This window comes from Suncus etruscus, chromosome 6, assembly GCF_024139225.1.
Source record: "Suncus etruscus isolate mSunEtr1 chromosome 6, mSunEtr1.pri.cur, whole genome shotgun sequence".
NCBI classification, from domain to species: domain Eukaryota; kingdom Metazoa; phylum Chordata; class Mammalia; order Eulipotyphla; family Soricidae; genus Suncus; species Suncus etruscus.
In genome coordinates this window covers 100,121,196-100,147,064 of record NC_064853.1, presented here as the reverse complement: position 1 = coordinate 100,147,064, position 25,869 = coordinate 100,121,196, and the positions used below count along the sequence as shown (strand labels likewise).

General features: G+C 38.6%; 1 pseudogene; it reads right to left on the bottom strand.

Annotated features, from left to right (window-relative positions):
* Nucleotides 1–1,074: 1,074 nt before the first annotated feature.
* LOC126011840 (V-type proton ATPase subunit G 1-like) lies at nt 1,075–25,365 on the bottom strand (annotated as a pseudogene).
* Between the last annotated feature and the right edge of the window lie 504 nt (nt 25,366–25,869).

The following is a 25,869-nucleotide window of genomic DNA, read 5'->3' as shown; positions in this document are numbered from 1 at the left end:
CCATATAGACTGGCATATGTCACAAACACAAGAACAATCACTCCTGCTGGGGATGTGTGGAGAAAGGAACTCTTATTCACTGCTTGTGGGAATGCCATATACTCCAGCATTTATGAAAAACAATATGGAGATTCCTCAAAAAACTGGAAATTGAGCTCCTATATAATCCGGCTTTACCACTCATAGGGTTATCTTCTAGGAACGCAAAAACACAATACAAAAATTCCCTCTGCTCAGCTATATTCTTTGCAGCACTCTTTAGAATAGTCAGAAGCTGGAAACTACCCAGATGACCAACAGCAGATGGGTGACTAAAGAAATGGCGGTACATTTACACAATGGAATATTATGCAGCCATTAGAAAAATGAAGCCATGAAATTTTCCTATACATGGATGAGCATGGAAACTCTTACGCTAAGTGAAATAAGTCAGAGGGAGAGAGATAGACCCAGAATAGTCTCACTCATCTATGGTTTTATTTTTTTTTAATAAACAATTTCACCTGAAACAGAATCTTTATTTCTAAATGAGTATCAATACACCACGTAATAAGATGTAATGAGTTCTTAAATTCTACAATCTAGGAATTTTGATGAAGAGATACTACAAGCAGACCAGACTACGCTACTAGAATTCATTGCACTAACCCTTAGCTGAGGAGGGCTGGTTTAAGTTCGGCTGCTGCTTTACACAGGTAACAACAAGGAACTATTTACGATTTTTTCATTGATAAAGACCCTGACCTTCAAGAAAGCTTTAGGGAAAGAAATTTAACCCCTTTCTTTCTTAAATTTTTTTTACTATATCTAAGAAGTCAGTGCTAAGACATCTATTAATATGCTGCTTGAGCTAAAAGGCAAAGAAAAGGATAGTATATTAAATTTCTAAGAAAAATGACGTAAAAAGATGAAAGCTTTGGAAAGCTAAAAGTTTATAAAAAAGGTTTGATAATCTTTTAGAAAAGTGAAGGGACCTACCACCATATAAATAATTTAATGCCTTTTCACACAGCTAGAACTCAGTCCTGTGAATGCATGTGACAGCCATGGAACAGGCCTGGCTTTCTTCTTTGCCTAGCCATCGATGAGATAGTTTTCGTGGATCTGTGGCTGGATGTCATATATGAAGGTCAAGAGGTTATCCAGAACCTCTTCCCTGCTCTGCTGGAAATAGGAATGGTTATCTTCTCCTGGGTCTCCTTATCCATTTAGGTGCTGTAGCTACTGTGGGATCCCAACGCCACAGCTTCCTTGGCCTTGAAGTCCTTCTCTCTCTGCAGGTGGTACTGTTCGATTTCTGCCTGAGCTTCTTCTTTGACTTGCTTCAATCTCCGATTCTTTTTCTTGCGGGTCTCCGACACCTGGGTGGCCTGCTTCTTGGCCTGCAGCAGCTACTGGATGCCTTGCAACTGCCTGGCTATGGCGCCGATGACTCCCAGGCCGAGGCCGATGCCTTGCAACTCTCATCTATGGTTCTTAAGAAAAGAAAAGACATTATTGTAATAATATCCAGAGATAGTAGAGATGGGGACCTATGACCGGACCATGATCTGAAATTTACCACAAAGAATGGTGAGTGCAGTTAGAGAAATAACTACATTGACAATTATCATGACAATGATAGTGAGTGAGAGAAATAGAATGCCTGCCTTGAATAGAGGCAAGGGATAGGGAAGAGGGTCTTAGGGGGCATTGATCGTGGGAATGCTGCACTGGTGAACATGGCTGTTCTTTTTTTTATAACTAAAACCCAATCACAAACATGTTTGTAATCATGGTGCTTAAATAATATTAAAAAAATAAAATTATTTGATGCTTCTACTACTTTTGGTATATTCTTCAATTGTAACTTATTTAGTATATTAATTTTGTATTAAAAAAGTAAAGGTGTCAGTGATTGTTAATGCATATCTATAAAAGTATTCAGTCAGGATAAAATTGCTTAGGATTTCTTCTTGGGCCACAATGTACAATAGGGGGCAGATGGTCTCAAATGTATATATATGTAGCTGTATAAGTTCCTTCTGTATATTATTTGATTAATATACAATTTACTCTTTGTATTCCATTTTCCCACTTCTTTTCACACACAAACATTACATACATTACAGTGACACAGTTTACATACATTATAAAATGATTACCACAAACATTTTAGTTAACTACAAGACACACATAGCAATTACTTATGGGAATCAATGGGTGGCTGTCATAGTGTTTTCTAACTGGACACCTAATATATTGTTCAGAAGTACTTATTTCTTTTCATAAAAATCTATATTTGATAATTCAACAGTGGAAAACACTTCCCTATTCTCTATTTAAGAGCTTTGGATGGAATGGCAGCTAATTTGAAAAAGAAGGTTCCTAGAGTTTTAGTATAACTATCAGGGCTGCAAGATTGTAGATTTAGTCAACTTTCATGACCAAATACTCTTTTATTTTTTATTTTTTGGTTTTTGGGCCACACCCGGCGGTGCTCAGGGATTACTCCTGGCTGTCTGCTCAGAAATAGCTCCTGGCAGGCACAGGGGACCATATGGGACACCGGGATTCGAACCAACCACCTTTGGTCCTGGATCGGCTGCTTGCAAGGCAAACGCCGCTGTGCTATCTCTCCGGGCCCTACCAAATACTCTTTATACAACTGAAAATATGAACCAAAAATATGAGAGTGCCTGAATAGTCAGGCTTTAAAGAGGAAAACAGGGGCCGGAGCAGTGGCGCAAGCCATAAGGCGTCTGCCTTGTGCACGCTAGCCTAGGACGGACTGCAGTTCAATCTCCCAGCATCCCATATGGTCCCCCAAGCCAGGAGCGATTTCTGAGCTCATAGCCAAGAATAATCCCTGAGCATCACCTGGTGTGGCCAAAAAGCCAGAAAAAAAAGAGGAAAACATAAATGCTTTACTTATTTCAAGGAAGAAAATTCATCCACTAATTGGTATCAAAAGTATAAAAGTGTAGAAAGTGCTGAAAAAACTAGAATAAGAGAAGACAAGGTTACTCAGAGTCATAACTGTTAGAACCATGACTTACCCTGGTCTGTGGGAGCCAAAGAGGAAGTAGGGTTATAGGAAAACAGGAGGGGACTAATGGTTCTGCTTTGGAGTTAATCTCTAGGTTTAGCTCTTTCTAAGGTTTAGTCACTGCTTGGGTGAATTGTGGTAAGGGTATTATGAGATAAGGGGCAGAGAGTAGAAACTGAGAGTGAGTGACTTGTCATGCACTGCTGGAGAGAGAATAAACAGTGATTTCTGCCCCTTTCTCTGCACCTCCATTGTAAGTAGGTGTCCAACTTACTTTGTAGAAGTTATAGGAAATGGAGCTGAGAGTCAATAGACAAGCTATCAGTTGGAGGGTCCCCATCAAAATGCAGTCGTGACTTGAGAAAGTCTGCAAGAGGAAAAAAATCAAGTTATTGTTACAAGTAGGGACTAAGAACAGTTAGATTGGGTAACAATTGTATTCATTTTATATAGATGTACTTAACAGAATGACACTCTATACAAGAGTTTATGATTTAAATGAAGGTAAATCATTGTGTAAATCATCTCAAGTCAGAAGTTGAAATGTGTTGACCTTGGGATAAGTCAAAACCACTTATTTTTTGCTTTTCTTTGTAAATCAAAGCTTAAAATAGTTCCCAAAGGTTGCCAAATCCAAATGATGATATTTAACATCAAAAGCCATGTGCTGGTCATGTGGATCTTTATAGACAGCCAGCATGTGGTCTCTGTGCTCATGAATTTGCCACCAGACTAGTCTTAATGTAATTTTAGCTTATAACTGATACAATTTTAGTCGATAAAAATGTTAGCAAAAAGGTTTATTTGTGTTGGAGGATATTTAGAACTGTGTGTGCCATAGTGAGAAGGAATACCAAGGAGATACCAGTGACTTTGATGATGATGATCATCATCATCATTGTGGGATAATGCTCACCAGGTAGAGGAACATCCCAAAGCTAATATCAATGAGTTGATATTAAAAATCCTTTCTAGCCTTGAGAAGTTAGCCCTTAGATGTGAATACAATGTTACTTTGGTAGAGTTTTTGGTTGTTTCTAAAAATTGAAGTTAATGTTAAACCCTTGAGAGATACTGCATGCTTCTGTCTCTGCACTTCCTTGATGTGAAGAGAAGGATCACATGTGTTTAATCCTCTAATTTATCTCTTTAGTTCATAAGTAACTGGAGAAATAGCTTTGTGATAACTTGAACTCTAAGAAACTTCAAAAGTCAACTTGCAGCTGGATAGTAGATGCTTTGATTTCTCAAGGGTGCTTTCTTCCAAATATGTATCAAGATTTACCTAGTTTTGCTACTAAAATGTTAAAGAGCTCTTTTTATTATTATTTTTTATTTCTTTGGCTTTGAGTCCACACTGGGTAGTACTTAGGGCATACTCCTGATTCTATACTCAAGAACCATTTCTGGTGGTATTTGAGAGGCATATGCAACCTGGGACTTACCCAGGTTGACTGTGTGAAAATCAAGCACATTAACTATTGCACAAAGTTTTTACCTAGTTGACCATTGCTTGCCATTACATTTTTACCTTGAATATTATAAATGAGCTGCTGTGGGGGCTGGAGAGATAGCACAATGGAAGGGCATTTGTCTTGCATGCAGCTGACTCAGGAGGGACCTGGGTCGATTCCTGGCATCCCATATGGAACTTGAACCTGCCAGGAGTGATTTATGAGTGCATAGCTAGGAGTAAACCCTGAGCGCAGCCAGGTGTGGCCCAAAATCAAAAACAAATGAAAAAAGGACTGCTGAAGGATTTGGAGAGTGTAGTACAAGGTTTAAAGCAGGGATCTCAAACTCGTGGCCCGTGGGCCGTTTGCAGCTCTCTGTACAACATTTTGTGGCCCGCGGCTTTCAAATATTGCAGTATTCGCGATTATTCGCTTACCGAATAATCACAATAAAAACCACATTAGTAAGAAAAAAATCGCATTAAACATTCCCATACCCCGAGCAGTTTCGTTCGGGGTATGCAAATGTTTAATGCGATTTTTTTGCAATTTTTTCCTTACTAATGCAATTTTTATTGTGAATATTTGGTAAGCGAATAACCATAAATACTTTGCGCCTAGCGCAGACATAATTTCCGCTGCTCCTGCCCACTGTCCCTTGCATTATTGGAGGCCTAAAGGAGAGAAGTTTATTACAGAATTAGATTTTGTCATACCTTCATCATGATTTCATCAAAGTCTGCAGTGAAGAGAAAGATTGATGATGAGCACAGGCAATTTCAGGAAAAGTGGGAGACGCAGTATTTCTTTGTTGAGCACAGGGGCATCCCCACATGTCTTATTTGCTCAGAGAAAGTTGCAGTGCACAAGGAATACAACTTGAAATTATTCAACTAAACATGCTGAGGAATGTGCAAAATATCAAGGAAATGAGAGAGCCAAAGCAGGTTGCCAGTCTTAAAGCATGTCTAATGAGGTAACAAGATTTCTTCAAAAAAGCAACCAAAGAGAATGTTGCATCAGTTGAAGCTAGTTATATGGTTAGTGAGATGATTGCTAAGGCAGGGAAACCATTCACAGAAGGAGAGTTTGTTAAAAAATGCATGTTACAGGCTGCAAGTATTATCTGTCTGGAAAAGAAAGGTCAGTTTAGCAAAATCAGCCTTTCTGCCAACACTGTGGCAGAGCGCATTTCTGACATGTCAGGTGGCATTTATCATCAACTGTGTGAGAAAGCCAAATGTTTTGATGCATACTCAGTTGCTCTTGATGAGGGCACAGATATAACAGACACTGCACAGCTCACAATTTATGTCCATGGTGTTAATTGGAATTTTGAATTGACAGAGGAGCTGCTCACAATAATTCCAATGCATGGCCAGACCACCTCTAATGAGATATTTCGGCATCTGTGTGATGCCATTGAGAACGCAGGTTTGACATGGAAGAGGTTTGTTGGAATACTAACCGATGGAGCACCATCAATGACAGGGAGGAAAAATGGACTGGTGGCACTTGTTCAAAAAAAACTTGAAGAGGAGGGTGTAGAAAAGGCCATTGCTCTTCACTGCATTATCCATCAGCAGGCCCTTTGCAGTAAATGTCTGCTGTGTGACAATGTGATATCTGTTGTTGTGAAATGAATCAACCAAATCAGATCCAGGGGCTTAAAGCACAGGAAGTTTCGTGCTTTTTTCTTTTTCTTTTTTTTTTTTTAGAGGAAATGGAGTCAGAATATGGAGATGTGCTTTATTTCACTGAGGTATGTTGGCTCAGCAGGGGAAATGTCTTGTAAAAATTTTTTTTGAGTTGAGAGAAGAAGTGAAAGCCTTCATGGAGAAGGATGGGAATGCCGTTTCTGAGTTGAGTGATCACAAATGGCTCATGGACTTAGCTTTTCTTGTTGACATCACATATAAGCTGAATGTACTAAACAAGATGTTATAAGGCCCAGGGCAGCTTATCAGTGCTGCCTATGACAACGTGAGAGCATTCTCCACAAAACTTGTGTTAATGGAAATCCCAGCTCTCTCAGACAAACCTTTGCCATTTCCCAGCATGCAAGGAACTTGTGGAGGCAGGCATACCATTCAGTGGTGAGAAATATGTTGATGCTATTTTTAAGCTAGAGAAGGAATTTGATCACAGATTTGCAGACTTCAAAAAGCACAGAGCCACTTTCCAAATTTTTGTGGACCCCTTTTCCTTTGATGTGCAAGATGCCCCTCCTTGCTTCAAATGGAGCTCATTGACCTGCAATGCAACTCTGATCTCAAAGCCAAGTTCAGGGAGATTAGTGGAAAAGCAGACATGCCTGGGCAATTTTTTGAGAGAATTGCCCCCCAGCTTCCCCAAGCTTTCCCAAATGTTCAAGTGCACCATGTGCCTTTTTGGGAGTACATATTTGTGTGAAAAGTTATTCTCCACATTGAACTTCAATAAGTCAAAGTACTTAATAATGATCATCTTCAAGCCATACTGAGGGTCTCAACTGCTTCCTCTCTAAAGCCAAATGTGGTTCAGATTTGTGAGAAGAAGCGCTGTCAAGTCTCTGGCAGCAAGGAATAGGCAAAAGATGCCATGTTCAGAAGAACTGTTCATGATCTTCACTCAATGTTCTATTCATGTTCAGAAGAAATAATTAAAACTGTTAATAATGACGTTTGAGGACTTTTTTTTTGTTAAATCCCTTATGCGGCCCTGCCTCACCCTGACTTTGCCTCCTGCGGCCCCCAGGTAAATTGAGTTTGAGACCCCTGGTTTAAAGGGTTTGCCTTGCACATGACTGACTCTGTTTTGATCCCAAATACCACACATGATCCTCTGAGCACCACCAGAAGAGATCCCTGAGCAGAGCCAGGAGTAAGCCTGAGTAGAGCTGTGTGTGGCCTGTCATGAGTGTGATCTAAGAGACTAATATGACTTAGATTGAAATGCTAGCATATGTTTATTCTACAGAAACACTTATGTTCACACATATCATCATAAATACACACACACACACATATATATAATGACCTTAGTCAGAATACCATCAAGTTGGGCCATAACATTAAAATCTCTTTTGTTATAGTAGTTCTCAGTGTAGTTATTTCTATAACTGCACTCACCACTCTTTGTGGTGAGCTTCTTGAAGTGAGCTGGAAGTTTCAGCCATCCTCTCATTGTCTCTGAGAATTATAACCATGTGAATGAATGAGGGAACTGGAAAGCCTGTGTAGAGTATAGGTGGGGGTGGGTGGGATGGAGGGAGATTTGGGACATTGGTGGTGGGAATGTTGCACTGGTGAAGGGGGGGTGTTCTTTACATGTCTGAAACCTAATCACAATCATATTTGTTTTTTTATTGTATTAATGACTTTATATAATATAAAATTTTATAATATATAATATACATTTTTATAATAATGGAGATTCAATAACTTTCACAAATATACTTGGTACTGAACTTTTTCTTTCTTTTTTCTTCTCTTTCATTTTATTTTTTAGTTTTTCTTTTTATTTCTTTCTATTTTTTTAATTTTTTATTTTTAATTATAAGAACAGTGATGCAAATAAAGAGGACAAGATAAAGTTACAGTGGAAGGACAGTCACCCATAAACAGAGTTCTCAGAAGAAATCCCCATGCTGATGCCTAAATTTTGAACTTACAGTCAAAGAACATTAAGAAAAATAAAACAGAACCCATGTACAATTACTTTGTCCACAAGTCCATAGATTGTAGTACATTATAACATTTCTTAGCAGTACACAAAGCAATCTAAAGCCATGAAATTTATGTGACTCCTTAAACATTGAAGGCATAGCATTTTTTTTTTACATTTTCATGCACATGCATATTAGTTTAAGTTAACATCAAAAGTTTAAGTGGTTTTTTTTTAAGGTTTAGAGTCAAAGAAGCACAGTAAAAACGGTATTAAAGTGGCAAATATTTTTTGCATAGGCCCACCAAAATATGGGGGACATGGAAAGGAAAAACCTTGGCCTAAATACAAGGAGACCCTACCCATGAAGTTTCCTGGCATAAGACCAACTCTAGGCTCCAGGCAAACTAGTTTGTTCAATCCAAGCCATTGTCTGTAGTGCCAATACAGTTTTATTTTTCACAGTCTCTATTGTTGGCATCAGGTTTCTGTATTAAAGATCCTGGAATCTGCATATCCTACATTAAAGTCAGGCTAGTTTCACCTCACCATTAAAGGGCAATGCAGAAAGCCCAGTCCAGTAAGCAGGTCGTTGTTGTTGTTAAGTCTTCTCAGTGTTAAGGGGAGTCTCTTTTGAGTAGGTTGATGTCATAGCAGTGGTAGGGTCTTCCCTGGTAGAGGATTGCTTATAGGTGATGTTATAGACAACCTTGGATGTTTCGTAGATGGCTTCTCTAGATCAGGGGTGAATGGAGAATGCCCATTCTTCTGAGGTTTGTGCCAGGTCATTATGTCAATGTTCAGGGCGTAAGGTCCCATTACACTACAAGATTTGTGTGTTCCCATCTCTATTAGATAAGAACTTATTGGTATGTATAGTATTTTCCCATTCTAGTGTGCCTATGCAAACAAGAAATAAAGCCACGTGGTGTTATATGGGGGCATAACACATCCAACAATACCAGTGACTTGGTTCAAACATAAGCATTAAACAGAGGGACTCTTTCACCAAATTCCCTATTGAACAGTTCACAAAGAGAGGAAAAGATAAAAATACAATCATATTTGTAATCAAGATGTTTAAATAAAGATATTAATAATAAAAAAATAAAATCCCTTTTGTAGTCTGGTAGTAAGGAGATGCATTGGCAGGAGTGAGATCTTCTGTTGAGATAGGAGCAGTTTGGGACCAAGTGACTCTTCATAATTGTGGTTCAATTTTATATATTATGTTTGTATCACTGCTCTTATTGTAAAGTCATGCCCAAGCATCTTAACATTGCTGTGCAGGGTGTGTTTTTACATGAAGTGTTTACACTTTAATGTTTATTACAACTTAATAGTTTATTACAACTTAATAGTTCACTCTCCACATGGCCTAACCCCCCACTCCAAAGTAAGCTAAAAACATCAATTATTGTATCGCTTATGTAAAGTGGACTTGGAAGTGTGGAAGGTCAAAGTTGTATGAATTACCTAAGCTGGTTGAAGAGATAGACCATTAAGGTGTGTCCTTTCAGGGGTCCTCAAACTTTTTAAACAGGGGGCCAGTTCACTGTCCCTCAGACCATTGGAGGGTCTGAGTATAGTAAAAACAAAACTTATGAATGAATTCTTATGCACACTGCATATATCTTATTTTGCAATGAAGAAACAAAACAGATACAAATACAATATGTGGCCCGTAGGCCATAGTTTGAGGACCACTGGTAGGATCGTTCCTACATCTATCTTGAGCTTGTCAGCATCTCTGTTGCAGAGATGAAAGACTTGGGAGGTTTAGTCTGATGCTGGTGGAAGTCCTGGGTAACTTATATAAAGTGAGGAGGAGAGAGGTGGCATTGAGGAGTGAATCTGCTTCTTTCTTTTTCTCTATCTTTGCCACCAGGGAATAACTGGGAGACATAGAACCAATAAAGTCTACTATAAGCCATTCTCTGCACAGAACTCTTGACATTTACTTGGTCAGTATTGGAGTTACTGATTACTGATTACTTGGGAGAATCATGGACGCAGGCTGGAGTGCATAATTGGTCTTTGCAGGAAAGGAAAGTCAGTCCTAGATCTTGCCTAGGCCTTTCAGATCAGTTACCTTCCCTCATAGAAAAGAATTTCAGTTGGGGCTGGAGAGAGAGCATGGAGGTAAGGCATTTGCCTTTCATGCAGAAGGTCATTGGTTCGAATCCCGGCATCCCATATGGTCCCCTGAGCCTGCCAGGAGTGATTTGTGAGCATGGAACCAGGAGTAACCCCTGAGCACTGCCGGGTGTAACCCAAAAACAAACAAACTAACAAAAAAAAAGAAAAGAAAAGAAAAGAAAGAATTTCAGTGAAGTAAAACCAGGTTTTATTTGAAATTACTGTGGAAGGGGATAAGAAAAAGTTAAATGAGGCACTTAAGAAGAAATATGGTCTTTCCCAAAGGTGAAAATAGTTTTCTCAAAAGTTGAGGAGAGCCCCCCTACAATAACCCAGCACAAAAGTAGAAAAGTACACATCTCAAAAGGGAAGAAATGAGAGACATTTATTCTGGCCTGTGGGTACCATGTGCATGGGCTCAAGGAGCACATGGGGCTCCTTTGTTTCAAGTTGGTTTATATAGGGTTTCTCTCAACTTGCCCCACATGGGGCTTTCTGCCTTGGTAAGAGTCCATTGCTAGGGAGGTTGCTAAGGGTCACTTTTGGGATCAGTTGCTGATTTTTTTTAAATGAAGAGGAAAATATAAATACTCCTAATTTAGATGATTTTTCTAAATATATATACATACATGTTCATATTTGCACAGACTCTCTGTAAGAATATGTAAGAAGCTGATAAAATGGTTGCTTATCAAAAGAACTGGCATTATTCTTATTTGTTTTCCTTTTGAATTGTACATATAATGCATTTGTATCTTATCAAAGAATAAAAGAAAAACTTATATCCCATCTCAAACAAAATAAAATGCATCTCCCACCAATAAATGTTAATGACATAATTTATAAATAATTAATTCCAGTTCTAAGACTTCACCCTACAGATACTCTGTTGATATATGGCAGTTGGACATGCTTCTTGGATGTAATGACTGTAGTGACAGTTGAACCTGGACACACCCTGTCAAGCTGGGTATAATAAGAAAAGCTTGGACTGCTGTGTGTGTGGTGAGGGGGTGGGCATGATAGTGACCAGAGCAGTGCCTGCTGGCTTGCAGGGGACTGGAGATAAAACATCGAAGATATGCTGCCTGGTTTGTATCTATCCCTCTTTTTTTGTCTATTCAACCCGGGCCTCCTCCAGCTACCTCTAGCCAGTGAATTTTCACCCATCTCTCTCTCTCTTAGAAACCCCTGGGCAGCAGTGGCAGGCCTCAGACTCCAGACTCCAGGTAGGAGGAATGATAAAGATACTTGGTTTTTACTTCTCTCTTCTCTCCCTCTCTGTCTCTCTCTCTCCCTGTCTATTTCTGTCTCTCTGTCTCTGTTTCTCTGTCTGTCTGTCTCTCAGTCCCCTGCAGGTGGTTGCTACTAGTTAGTGACCCTGGGTGGGCTCTTGGCCCCACTAGGCAGCAGGGCCGATGGGCCCCTGTGAGCACTGGGCCCTGGCAGCCTCAGGCCTCTGCATCCTTGCAGCAGCCAAGCAGCAGGCAGACTTGAAGCTTATTGCAGTAACCTGCAGAAGCCTGGCACCTTGCAGTTAACTGTAGTAAATTCTACAAAATGGTGCCCGTAATAGGTTAAGTGAACACTGGATCCTACAAGGAATGAAAAAAAAAAAAAAGAAAAGGAAAAAAAGTAAGTAAAAAGATAAATATTAAAAAAAAAGAAATTGAATATATGAAGAGTAGAGAAATGAATATGAGAGAAAAAAGATTAAAAAAGAGAAATTGAGAAAAATAGTTTTATTATAGAGAGAAAATGAGATTTAGACAAAGAAACAGAGAAAATGAGCAAAAAATGAGAAAAAAGAGATTTAAACATAGACAAAGAAAAAATTTGAAGAGAGAATATTTATCCCTTATTTAGATAGAAATAGAAAGTGAACAACTCTGATAACCCCACAACTTGCCCTATCAGCAGGAAGCAGCTTGAAAGAATTCTTCACCCCTTTATCCCAAAGGTTTGGAGTTTTCACTTCCTTAGGTTAGGCATAAGCTTGATAAAAAGTTACAAAATTAATGTTTGTTCCTTAAACACTGTTTTATTCCTTCTCTACACCTGTCTCTTGGCTTTGGAGCTTCTAAATGAACTGTCAAGAAGAGAAATGCAGCTGACAACCACCATAGCTTTTGCAGACCATCATCTGTATGAACTTTACCAACTGCTGAGAATAAATCTACAGATAATTTTTAAATTATAAAACATAAAAGGGGAAGTCCGTTGATGTATGGTAGTTAGACTTGGACATACCTCTTGAATACCCCTAATGTAATGACAATTGAACCTGGACATGCCTCTGGACACGCCACTTGGATATTCTCCCCTGTCATGCTGGGTATAGAAGGAAAAACTTGGATTGTTGTGGAGGTCCAGGATAGCTGCTGGCTTGTGGGGGAGAGGGGTTGGAGATAAAGCATAGGGGAGATTTGGGGAGATTCTGCCTGCTTTGTATCTATCCCTCTTTTCTCTTCTGTCTTTCTCTTCTTTCTCTCTTCCCTCCTTTTCTCTCTTCTCTCTTCTCTCTTTGTCTTTTTCTTTCTTTCTTTCTTTCTTTCTTTCTTTCTTTCTTTCTTTCTTTCTTTCTTTCTTTCTTTCTTTCTTTCTTTCTTTCTTTCTTTCTTTCTTTCTTTCTTTCTTTCTTTCTTTCTTTCTTTCTTTCTTTCTTTCTCTCTCTCTCTCTTTCTCTCTCTTTCTTTCTTTCTTTCTTTCTTTCTTTCTTTCTTTCTTTCTTTCTTTCTTTCTTTCTTTCTTTCTTTCTTTCTTTCTTTCTTTCTTTCTTTCTTTCTTTCTTTCTTTCTTTCTCTCTCTCTCTCTCTCTCTCTCTCTCTCTCTTTCTTTCTTTCTTTCTTTCTTTCTTTCTTTCTTTCTTTCTTTCTTTCTTTCTTTCTTTCTTTCTTTCTTTCTTTCTTTCTTTCTTTCTTTACCTTCCTCCCTTTTTTCTCTTCCTTATTTCTTCCCTCCCTTCTTCCCTCCCTCCCTTCCATCCCTCCTTCCCTCCCTCCTTCACTCCCTCCCTTCCTCCTTCCTTCCTTCCCTCCCTTCCTCCTTCCTTCCCTCCCTCCCTCTTTTCTTCCCTCCCTCCTTCCTTCCTTCCCTCCCTCCTTCCTTCCCTCCTTCCCTCCTTCCTTCCTTCCTTCCTTCCTTCCTTCCCTCCTTCCTTCCTTCCCTCCTTCCTTCCTTCCTCCCTTCCTTCCTTCCTTCCCTCCTTCCTTCCTTCCGTCCTTCCCTCCTTCCCTCCTTCCTTCCCTCCCTCCCTCCTTCCTTCCCTCCCTCCCTCCTTCCTTCCTTCCTTCCTTCCTTCCTTCCTTCCTTCCTTCCTTCCTTCCTTCCTTCCTTCCCTCCCCTCCCTTCCCTTCCTCCCTCCCTTCCTCCCTTCCTCCCTCCCTCCCTCCCTCCCTCCCTCCCTCCCTCCCTCCCTCCCTCCCTCTCCTCCCTTCCTCCCTTCCTTCCCTCCTTCCCTCCTTCCTTCCTCCCTTCCTTCCTTCCTTCCTTCCTTCCTTCCTTCCTTCCTTCCTTCCTTCCTTCCTTCCTTCCTTCCTTCCTTCCTTCCTTCCTTCCTTCCTTCCTTCCTTCCTTCCTTCCTTCCTTCCTTCCTTCCTTCCTTCCTTCCTTCCTTCCTTCCTTCCTTCCTTCCTGTTTTTCTTTAAACCAGGTTTCCCCTGGCTACCTTTGGCTCATGACTCTTTCTCTCTCCCTCTCTCTAAAAAACTCCAGGTGGCAGCGACAGACTAAGATTCCAGGAGGTATAATGAAGGATAATTGGTTTCTATCCCTGTTTCTCTTCCGGGCTGGCAATTGCTACACTATAACAGGCCAGTATTTTTAATAGTTATAAAATAAGTGAACAAAAATGTCAACAAAAGGAAACTGATCAGGTTAGTCATGCACATCTAGACAGTGGAGTATAATACAGCTACAAAAAATGAAAATTAAGGAAATGATTAAAACATCGTCAATGTCAATTTAATTCATGAATTATTACATGCAATATTTGGTCACCAAAATTATAAAATATTACTCTAAAGAAGATAAAGACAAACTTTAATACTGAAAATGCATTGGCATGACATTAAGATTGAATGATGTATAGATGCATAATTATTTGTCTATCTGTGAATCAAATTATGCTCAGATAAAATAGCAATGGCAGGCATACTGTTGACTCAGAAAATTTTTTTGTATTTTTTTACTTTATTTAAAGAAAATTCATCACATAGTTGACATAGTTGAACATAATACATTTGTTTTCAGACAAGTGAAAAGCTGTTATTGAAAAAAATAAAGAAGAGGAATAGAACAAAGAAAGGTTTTTTTTTTTTTTGGGGGGGGGGCACACCTGGCATCACTCAGGGCTTACTCCTGGTTCTGTGCTCAGAAATCACTCCTGGAAGGCTTGGAGAACCATATGGGATGCTGGGATTCAAACCTGGGTAGGCTTTGTACAAGGCAAGTGCTCTACCCACTGTGCCCACTCTACCCACTCAGACCCCCTAAACAACCTAAAAGATGTTATAAAAATGATCATATTAGACTACGTATTAGTCTAATATGTATGCAGCAAATAATTGTTAGGTTTTATTATGATGTACATACTAATTATTAAACAAAATCTGAACTAATGTGAGAATGGTAATTGTATCAATGTAGGAGACAGGAAGAGTGTAGGGGACTTCAAGTAAAATCCTCAGTCTCAACCTCCAATTAAATCAATAGACAATATCCAATAGAGGTAATTCAGAAGAGGACAAGATTAGTTAAAGATTCAACAGATGAATGACTAAAGGAACTGTGGTACACATACACAATGGAATATTATGCAGGCATAAGGAGAGATGAAGTCATGAACTTATTCTATACCTGAATGGACATGGAATCTATTATGCTGAGTAAAATAAGTCAGAGGGAGAGAAATAGACACGGAATAGTCTCACTCATCTGTGGGATTTAAGAAAAATAAAAGACATTATTGTAATAATGCCCAGAGACAAGAGAGATGAGGACTGGAAGGACTAGATCATGATATGAAGTTTACCACAAAGAGTGGTGAGTGCAGTTATAGAAATATGCTAAAAACTATCATGACGATGGCAGTGAAAGAGAAATAGCATGCTTGTCTCGAATACAGACAGGGGATGGGGGAGAAGAAAATGGGGAGCAATGGTGATGAGAATATTGAAGGTGGGGGTGTTCTTTTAATGACTAAAACCCAACTGCAATCGTGTTTGTAGTCACGGTGTTTAAATAAAGATTTTATTGAAAAATAAAACATAAACTTAAAATGGAAAAATAAACAAGAGATAAGCTAATTTTATTAATATAAAGCTAATTATTATTTAACTATTATTACGGCTAAAGGCAATTTTTTAAGATTGGCTTTTAAATAATCCTAATTTAATATACTCGAAAGATCACTGTAATATTCAGAATAATCCCCTCTTGCCACCATTCAAAAACAATTTCTAGTTGCAAAAATAATTGTTTAGAATTTTTTCTTTTTAATTATTATAAATAATTTTTATTGTGATCAATGCAAATTATGTTTTCACAGTTATATCAGTTATAGTTAAGGTACATATTGACAGTGAATTAGGGCCATTTCCACCACCATTGTTGTCCTCCCTCCACCCCTGTTCCCAGCATAAATCCTATACCTTCCCGCTTTGCTCCCTGGACTGCTAGCGTAATAGGTCCCTTTTGCATATAGCTTATTGTAGTTTGGGTATCTGATTCTGTTGTCAATGACTCTGGGTTTAGTGTTTAGGTCTGATAATTTTTTATTTTTACTTAATATTCATGTTACTGTTTGCTCCTGGTACCATCCACAATTATTTTTTTCCCTTCAATTTATTAGGCAGAACAAGATAATTCAAGTTCTGTGGTTCTGATGGAAAATAAAAGCTGAGAGGAGTCAGTCTAGAAGATATATATATATATATATATATATATATGTATATATATATATATATATATAAATTTAAGAGAAGAAAGGGGAAAAGAAAAAAGAAAAACCAAAACAAGCAATGACAATAAAAAAAACTCACAAAGACATCAAAAAACAACAACAGAACAACAAGTCTTTCACAGTTATATTTAAGGTACCTATGGACTGTGAATTAGGGTCAGGAAAAAAAAAAAGTAAGGAGTACTTACAGGGCCCGGAGAGATAGCACAGCGGTGTTTGCCTTGCAAGCAGCCAATCCAGGACCAAAGGTGGTTGGTTCGAATCCCGGTGTCCCATATGGTCCCCCGTGCCTGCCAGGAGCTATTTCTGAGCAGACAGCCAGGAGTAACCCCTGAGCATCGCTGGGTGTGGCCCAAAAACCAAAAACCAAAAAAAAAAAAAAAAAAAAAAAGAATTTAATCATAAATGCTGAAGATATTTTGAAAATGTTACTTAATAATTTCACAGATTAAAAAAACAACTGTTCGGGCCCAGAGAGATAGCACAGCAGCGTTTGCCTTGCAAGCAGCCAATCCAGGACCAAAGGTGGTTGGTTCGAATCCCGGTGTCCCATATGGTCCCCCGTGCCTGCCAGGAGCTATTTCTGAGCAGACAGCCAGGAATAACCCCTGAGCACCGCCGGGTGTGGCCCAAAAACAAAAACAAAACAACAACAACAAAAAAAAATGAGTACTTACAAAAGTAACCTTGCTGGTGTGGCAAGGTTTTGTGTTTTGTTTTGATTTGTTTTGCATACGCACAATAAGTATTGGGAAAATTAGAAAGGAAATTCCCTTGGCCTAAGAGATACAGGGTTTCTTCACCCGTGAAGCTTAATGTCATGGGAATAGCTACAGGCTCCAGACATGAGTCTTTTTATGGTGTCAGGAAATGTTCTGCTCCTGTTTAAAATTTTTATCACTTAAAATTTCCTGTTTGTGTGCTCTGGATTTCTCTCAATATTCTCAGTCAAAACAAAATTCAAAAATGAACCAGATATCTGGGGTGAATCAGACTTTAATAAATCACACAGAATTTAGTTTCCAATGCATGTGTTCATATAAAAAGGTGTCAACTCACTATTAACATTTTTATAATAAAGAAATGTTTTTTCTCCCCAATATAAATGCATTCTAGTAAAGTACCCTAGCCAAGTTTATATGCTGAAGCCCTAACCTTAGCACTTCAGAATGTGACTATATTTGATAATGAGACCTTTCAGGAGGAGATTAAGTTAAAACACGTTCATTAAATTGGGACTTAATATAACATGACTGGTTAATATAAAAAGAAATATATTTTATTCCATTAGTCTGAAAATCTGTTTTTCTTTTTTTGGGTCACACCTGTCAGTGCTCAGGGGTTCCTCCTGGCTCTATGCTCAGAAATCACTCCTGGCAGGCTTGGGGGACCATATGGGATGCCGGGATTTGAACCACCATCCTTCTGCATGCAAAGCAAACGCCTTACCTCCATGCTATCTCCCTGGCCCCTGAAAATATGTCTATTCTAATGTTATATTGTCTTGATTATTGTAGCTTTATAATATAAAGTTTGGAAAAGCAAAGTTTCTGTCCTCTTTTTTTTTTTTAGATATGCTTTAGTTATTTGTAGGCTTAATTATTCCATATACATTTTAGTAGCTTTTGGTCTATTTTTTTTTAAAAAAAAATATATATATATATATATATATATATATATTTGTTTTTGTTTTTTCGGGCCACACCTGTTTGATGCTCAGGAGTTACTCCTGGCTAAGCACTCAGAAATTGCCCCTGGCTTGGGGGGACCATATGGGACGACGGGTGATCTAACTGCGGTCCTTCCTTGGCTAGCACTTGCAACACAGACACCTAACTTCTAGCGCCACCTCGCTGACCCCTAAAATATATTTTTCATCATACACAGTCCTACTGAGGGGGAGACTACATAAAGACAGAAAGAAGATGGCAACCTGTCCACCAAAGAGGCACCTTGATTTTTCTTGCACCTTGATCTTCAATTCTAACTTCCGAACTGAGAAAATAAATATTCATTTATTTGTTGTTGCAGTTCTAGCAAACTAATACATTTGTCTAAGTATTTGCACATGATAATGTGAGTTTACTAGTTTGTTTTTTTTTCTCAAAACACTCAAGGGCTTCAAACATTTTATCTTCAACTCAATTCCTTCCACAATCATCTTATTTGGTGGGAGGTGTGGGTATCTATTTGTTCTCAGGGTTAACTCCTGGTTTTAAACTCAGGGCTCAGTTCTGGTTGTGTTTGGAGGACCACATGTAATGATGGGTATTAAGCCAGGGCTGGTCATGTGCAAGGGTGTATAATTTCTCTGTTCCTCCCACATTCTTTCATAGTTTAAAAAATTTTATTTTATTTTTTGGATTTGGGTCATGCCCGGTGGCACTTACCAGTTACTCCTGGCTCTGCACTCAGAATTCACTCCTGGCAGGTTCAGGGGACTATATGGGATGCCGGAAATTTAGCCCTGGTCAGACATGTGCAAGCAAGCACCCTATCTTTTTTTTTCTAAAGCAAGCACCCTATCTGCTATGCTATCACTCCAGTCCCCAACCACGTTCTTCTCTTTAGGGTGATGACAGCCAATAAGGAACCTGGGTTTGTAATACTTCATCGAAATACCTGACTTGGTGAATGAATGAAGCTAGGTCTAGCTGTTATGTTAGCCCTGCTAATCTTCAGAGTGTTCAACTTTTCAGATACCTTTAGGGATGGTAAGACAGTGACTGGGTAGATCGGGAGTCTGAGGGCCACAAAATATTTATCCAGGCAAATAGAAGAGTGAAGAAATACATGTCTGATGTCTGGGTAGACAGCAAGTAGGTGGAAGACATAGCATAGCATGAGGTACCCAAGTAGATGGTTGGAAAAAAAGCCATAGCTATTGACCATCTTCAGAAATGTGCTGGTCTTAATTGTATCCTTTGATTTTTTTTTTTAGAGGAACATCTTATGAACTTGGAAGTGAATTCGAAAGTATAATTGGTTAATGACCAACTGTGGAGATGTGTATGAACTATGGAGGAAAATGAAGTCATGAGCAGCAAAGTTCATCTAAGTGTGCAGATAAGATGACAGTAAGACTGTGACTCAAAAGTTTTGTCAGGGTCTGCAGATGCTGCAGAACCTCTATCCTCTGAAGGTCTGTGCTCAACTTACTGGTGCTAGAACATGTTAATATTGTGTAGCTTATGTGTGTTTTTCAATGACGAAAGTCTCTGCTGTGAATCTATGTTTTGAGAAATTTCGGGGCAAAAGTTTTGCATCAGGAATGAGGATGAAGTTAGAATATGTGATATGACATTCATGAGTCCTTTGAATAATAGAAGGAAAGAGTATCACCCAAAGTAGAAGGAATATCCTTTGGGATTCTCCGGGTTTGAGGCTTTGTCCTTGAGCAACTGGATGAAAAGTTTTTGGGCAGTTTGTAAAATCAGATTAAAGTGAATTTATTGTTTTTAAATTTTCATAATATATTTATTTAAGCACCATGATTACAAATGTGTTTGTAGGGGACTTGTCAAAATACTGCAAGATGCTATTACAATAAAGAAGCAGCCAGAAGAGGGCGCCAAAGACAAAAGTATGTTGCCATTCTTGAGGCTTGAATTCAACAGCTCTGACAAAAAAAAAAAAAAAAAAAAAGAAAGGGGACATAAAAGGGAAGAGATCTGAAGAGCGCAAGGAAGAAAAAGAAAGCTTTGACTCACCAACAGAAGGTTTTATAACCTTAGTAACCAAAGTATGAAAATTATAGAACAAGACTAAATTTGCCCACTATACTCTCAGATTCTGCTTTAGAAGACTTGATACTGTTTGGATTTTGCCTTAGATCCTGAGCATATCTGTGGGATGAATAGTCCCTTTCTCTTGGAAGATGGTGTCTAGGTGAAGGTAGACCCTCCTATTCTCACTGCTCAGATCCTGGGTCTGAGTGACTGAAGTAGAGAGAAAGAACGTTTTCTGTGTAGTCTCCTCCTGGGTTGCATATTGTGGAGAGATGAAATTCCCTTACAACATGCTTGATTTGTCTAAGATTAATTTACATGGCAACACTTTTTTTTTGGACCACACTGGGTGACGCTCAGGCGTTACTCCTGGCTATGCACTCAGAAATCGCTCCTGGCTTGGGGGACCTTATGGGATGCCAGGAGATTGAACTGCAGTCTGTCTTAGGTTAGCAAACGCCCTACTGCTTGTGCCACTACTCCGGCTCCTACATGGCAACATTTATTTTTATATTCTTTATTATAAAACATTTTTTTTTTTTTTTGGTTTTTGGACCACACCTGGTGGTGCTTCGGGATTACTCCTGGCTCTGCGCTCAGCAATCACTCTTGGCGGGCTCAGGATACTATTGGGATGGTAAGAATCAAACCCGGGTTTGCCATGTGCGAGACAAGCATCCTACCAGCTGTACTAGCTCTCTGACTCTTATATTATTTATTTTTTTAAATGAGTGAAGGGTCTCTAGATTTTCTCTGCTTTTATTTCTGTGATGCTTCTGTATCCACATGTATACACAATATCCAGGCATCAAAAACGTTTATTAGAATCACACGATATGAAGAATTTCTTCAGTTGTTTTAAAATGCTTGTTTGGATGGTGAAATTATTTTGGTTCTTCCTTTCCCATTATTTATCAATAGGAAAATGCTAACTTTATTAAAATGAATGAATTTCAAAGATTTCTGTGATCTATGAGTAGGCTATTTGGAATTTTTGTTAGCTAGCACAAGAATTGATCTTGGAAAAGACTTGAAACTCAGGAGTATGAAGAGTTGTCCTTTAAAGAAATGGAACTCTTTCTATATGGTCGCAAACTTCCCAGTAAAAGCAGGAAAATAAACCTGTACAAATTATTCATCAAAAAGTCAAAAGATAATGAAAATTGGGGCCAGATCGATGGCACAAGCAGTGGGGCATCTGCCTTGCATGCGCTAACCTAGAACAGACTTTGGTTCGATCTTCTGTCATCCCATATGGTCCCCCAAGCCAGTAGCGATTTCTGAACGCATAGCCAGGAGTAACACCTGAGTGCACTGGGTGTGGCCTGAAAGAGCAAAAAAAAAAAAAAAAAAAAAAAAAGGTAATGAAAATTTTAAACTGACCAGTCTTCCAGAGACACCAAGAAAACTCAAAATAATACACTGGAGAATGTAAAATAATTAGTAAGCTTTGGAGATAATTTTCTAATGTGAGAGCTTGATGTTTATGAATCATGTATTTACCTTTATGTATAAATAAATTTATTGATGTTCATGAATCATGTACTATATTTTTCGTGCCATAAGTTGCACTCCCTCCTCCAAAATGCATCTTATGGACAGAATGCCATCTGGAGCTGAAGTCTGAGTACAGGGGAGGAGAGCATCTAGAAACTATGAGTGTCTTATGGTCAGGTGCTTCTAATAGAGCGAAAATATGGTATTTTTCTTTAATTTATAAATAAACAAATAAAACAATGTATTTTCCTTTATTTTTCTTTCCCTTTTTTGAAGAAGGTATCCAAAGTTGTTATGTGGGTGTGACAATTGTTTAAGCTTTAAGAAAACCCACCAAACAATACACAGTCTTGTTTATAATAAATACAACATATAATAGACAGTAAACATGCACAGAATGGAGAGAAGTGGGCAAAATCAAGTATAGGGAGGTGAATGAATACACACATGCTTGTTTTTAGATCTATACTGGCAGAGTGGGAGACTGAACCAGGAACTGCTATGGCGAGTTGGAAATTACAAGTGAGTGCATGGTAAACTAAGGCCTTGACTGGGTGGGCTGTGTGAAGAACCAACTCACCAGTTATCCATCACTACCAAATTGCAGATTGACTTAAACAGGGTCCCAGAGATTGAATTTTAACCTCTGTATGTGCTCAAAGTTCTGTGAAAGCCATTAAAATAGATTATTTTAAATAAAATAAAATGTTCTTCTGTCTTGGTATGTCCAAAAAACATAATATTTTAATTCTGCTTTCCATTGCTTTCCACTACAGTTCTGAGTGTCTTTGAATGCCCCTTGCATTGGGAGGACATTGGTAAATACTTGCTTCATTAGGTCAAATGACAGCACCCCCTGTCATGATCCATCCACAGAAATGAGTGAATGTAAACCTTGAGTCCTGTGTTCAGCTGTTCAAACAACTTCATACTTCCCCCCACTTATCATGACTTCATTTATTCTCTCTTTTCCTAAATATATCAAACATAAAACAATTGAGAACAATTTATAAGAATTTTATATTCATGTGAAATTTAATATTAGCATTTTGTTAAGCTTTGTGAATTACTACTACTACTATTTTATTATTATTATTATTATTATTATTATTATTATTATTATTATTATTAGTGCCAAGGATTGCACCCAGCCCTAACTCATGCAAGGCAAATACTCTATCACTGAACTACATCCCTGTCCTTCCCCATATTATATTTTTTGAGAGATGTAGTGCTAAGGGGACCATGTGGTATTGGGAATTATATCAGGCAGTTCAGGCTGTTACCTCTCTGGCACCTTAGATGATGATGATGATTTTAGTTTTGGGCTATACCTGCATGTGCTCAGGTATGATTACTCTTTTTTTTTCTGTTTTCTTGTTTTTTTTTTTTTTTTTTTTGGGCCACACCCATTTAATGCTCAGGGGTTACTCCTAGCTAAGCCCTCAGAAATTGCCCCTGGCCTGGGGGGACCATATGGGACGCCGGGGGAATCGAACTGCGGTCCTTCCTTGGCTAGCGCTTGCAAGGCAGACACCTTACCTCTAATGCCACCTCGCCGGCCCCATTAGTCTTTTTTTATTCATTTGTTTTGGAGCCACATCCAGTGGTGCTCAGGGCTTATTTCTGACTCTACTCAGGGATCACTCTTGTTAGGGCATGGGGAACCTTTTGGGTGTTAGGGACTGAACCCAGGTTATGTGCAAAGCAAGTGCCCACTGCTGTCCTCTGGCAGTGCTTAGGTGACCATATATAGTGGTGTGGATCAAACAGGCAAAGTATGTACCCCAACCCTTGTACTATCTCTCTGGTCCTCAGATTACTTTTTAGGCACAGAAAATATTACATATTAATTGAATAACTTTGTATAGCTCCTTAAAAATTGAATCATTGTGAAGTACAAAGTTATACAGTTATTTATGATTGAATTTCAGGTGTACAGTATTCCAATATCAATTTCTTGACTGATGTCCACTTCCCTCTGCTAATGTCTCCAGTTTTCTTTCTGAAAACCCCTTTGGTGGTGATGTTCTCAGGACTGTACCTGGTGATGTTGGGGAAACATGGAGTACAGAATAGTATAGATGAATCCTGTACTTTCTCTTCAGCTGAACACATTATTTTTTTTTGAGTTTTTTAATCTTTATTTAAACACCGTGATTACAAACATGATTATAGTTGTATGATTACAGTCATGTAAAGAACACCCCCCTTCACCAGTGCAACATTCCCACCACCAATTTCCCAGATCTCCCTCCTCCCCACTCCCCTACACCTGTACTTGAGACAGGCTTTCTACTTCCCTCATTCATTCACATTGAACACATTATTTTTTACTAGTATTTTAAAGTTTACCTAAATGGGATATATGATTTTGCAGTTTGATTTAGTCATTCAGTATTATATTTTGAGGGGGTCTACTTATATTCAATTAATTAATTTTAATTGCTGCTTTTCATTATATAGTATAATAAAATTAAATACATTTAATTATTTGTGATATGTCTCTTTACTGGACATGTAATTTATAAATTTTTACTATTTACAAGCAATGATACAATAAATGTCCTTGTATCCTCTTTGATTTCACTGAGCATGTGGATATGGTTTTTAAAATTTTTTCCCTAGAGAATGAGTCCAGGACTTTATGCATGCAAGGATGCACTCTGTCATTGAGTCACATCTCAGCCTGGCAAAAGATCCTCTGACACTACATTAGCCACTAAACACATTTGCTGTTGAACCCTTGAAAATGTGTTGAGTCCAAAGTGGCCTGTGTGCTAGAAATCAAATACTTTAGAAGAATTTGCAGACTGAGCATTAAAACAGAAAGTAAAAATATCAATCACTTAAACATATTAATTATAGGTTGAAATGATATCTTGAGATATTGTTTAAGTAAAACCAACCATTAAATTTTTTACGTCTCTTTATTTTTAATGTAATTACTAGACTGTTTAGAAACATACATCTGGCTTGCATTTGAAACTCACATTTTTGTCTGAGATAGAACTACTATAAATACTTTTCTCTGTAATCTTAGTTTTTTATATTTATTTCATCTTCCCCATTACTTAATTTTACTCTTTATTATTTTTGGAATTCAACTTATGAAACTGTGCCTTTCTTCACAAATCCACTGGTTCTGCTGTTCTTTCTGTAATCTGCCCTCTTAGGCTCTTACTGGCTTTTTAATTTCTGCCTGTGCAGGGTGACTGCTAGGAATGCTCATGTGTTTTCAGATACCCTGGATGGCTGAGTGTATTTGGTGCTAGACTATTGAATAAGAGGGGTAGGACTTCATTATTTATGGAGTTTTGGGGTTATCACAGCACTTTATTATGTCTTCTCAAAATTATTGGTCTGAGATTCTGCTTAAGGACAGAGATTTAGCTCTAAGCTATCATGCCCAAACTTATAGTATCTGTGAGTCAGCTTCTCTACCCAAGAACCTGAATAAATCTTTGAAATGCTAATCCATCTTTAAGGAGCCCAATAGCCAGAGTTTCAAGGGAGAGGTTCCCCTCCCTTTCTCCCCCAGGAGTCCTTGCCATTATTCTCTCTAAGAAGGCAAGGATTTGAGACACTCTCAATCCTGCTTGAGACAGGGATTGGGTATGCACCATTCTCACTGCTATCACAGCTACCTAAAGGATGGCAGCTAAGCCAAGCTGGAAGGAGTTTCTGTTCCCTATAGTGGTAGCTCCCCCATGTGTGACATGGCCCTGCTCTCTGGGCATCACCATTTCCAATGAGAAAATAAATTACCTCTGTGCAGTCACATGCAAAGCAGAGAGCCCTCTTAGCTGGCTGGAGCTCGGAGGTTGATATAGAGCGCGAGTTCAGCGTGCTATTGTGAGTGGGTAAAGCCAGCGATGATTTTTCATTGTCTGCTGAACTCTGAGAACACATCCTCTTGGAGTAGATCTCAGATTTGAAAACAAATCTTCACAGTGGGTTTTCAATCTGCTTGTTATTAGAAGAATGGATCTGTTGTCCAAAATTTTCAAAGATCCATGGAATTGCATGACAAGCATATATTTTAGTAAACACTTTTCTGTGTAGCATTTAATAGTCTTCTCTCAACACAGGCTTTGTCTATATAGGGGAGATTTTGTGCTGGGGTTAAAAATGTGTGATTAAACAGAGCTAGATTTTCTTGCAGCTCCACCACTCCCATTACTTCTATGTATTTGGACAAGGTCTGACTTCGTTAAGTTGTTTCTTCTTTTTTTTTCCAGTTGTGAAGTAGGGACAATAGCAGCAATACCTCTGAGTGCCAGAACACTGGTAACTATGATTATGATTGTTATTATTATGTAAGTCAAGATCTGTTGTGCCAAGCAAGTAAATGCTAGAAAACCAATGGGTTGTTTAATTGCCTTCAACCCATTTTCAAGCTAACTCTAGAATGTT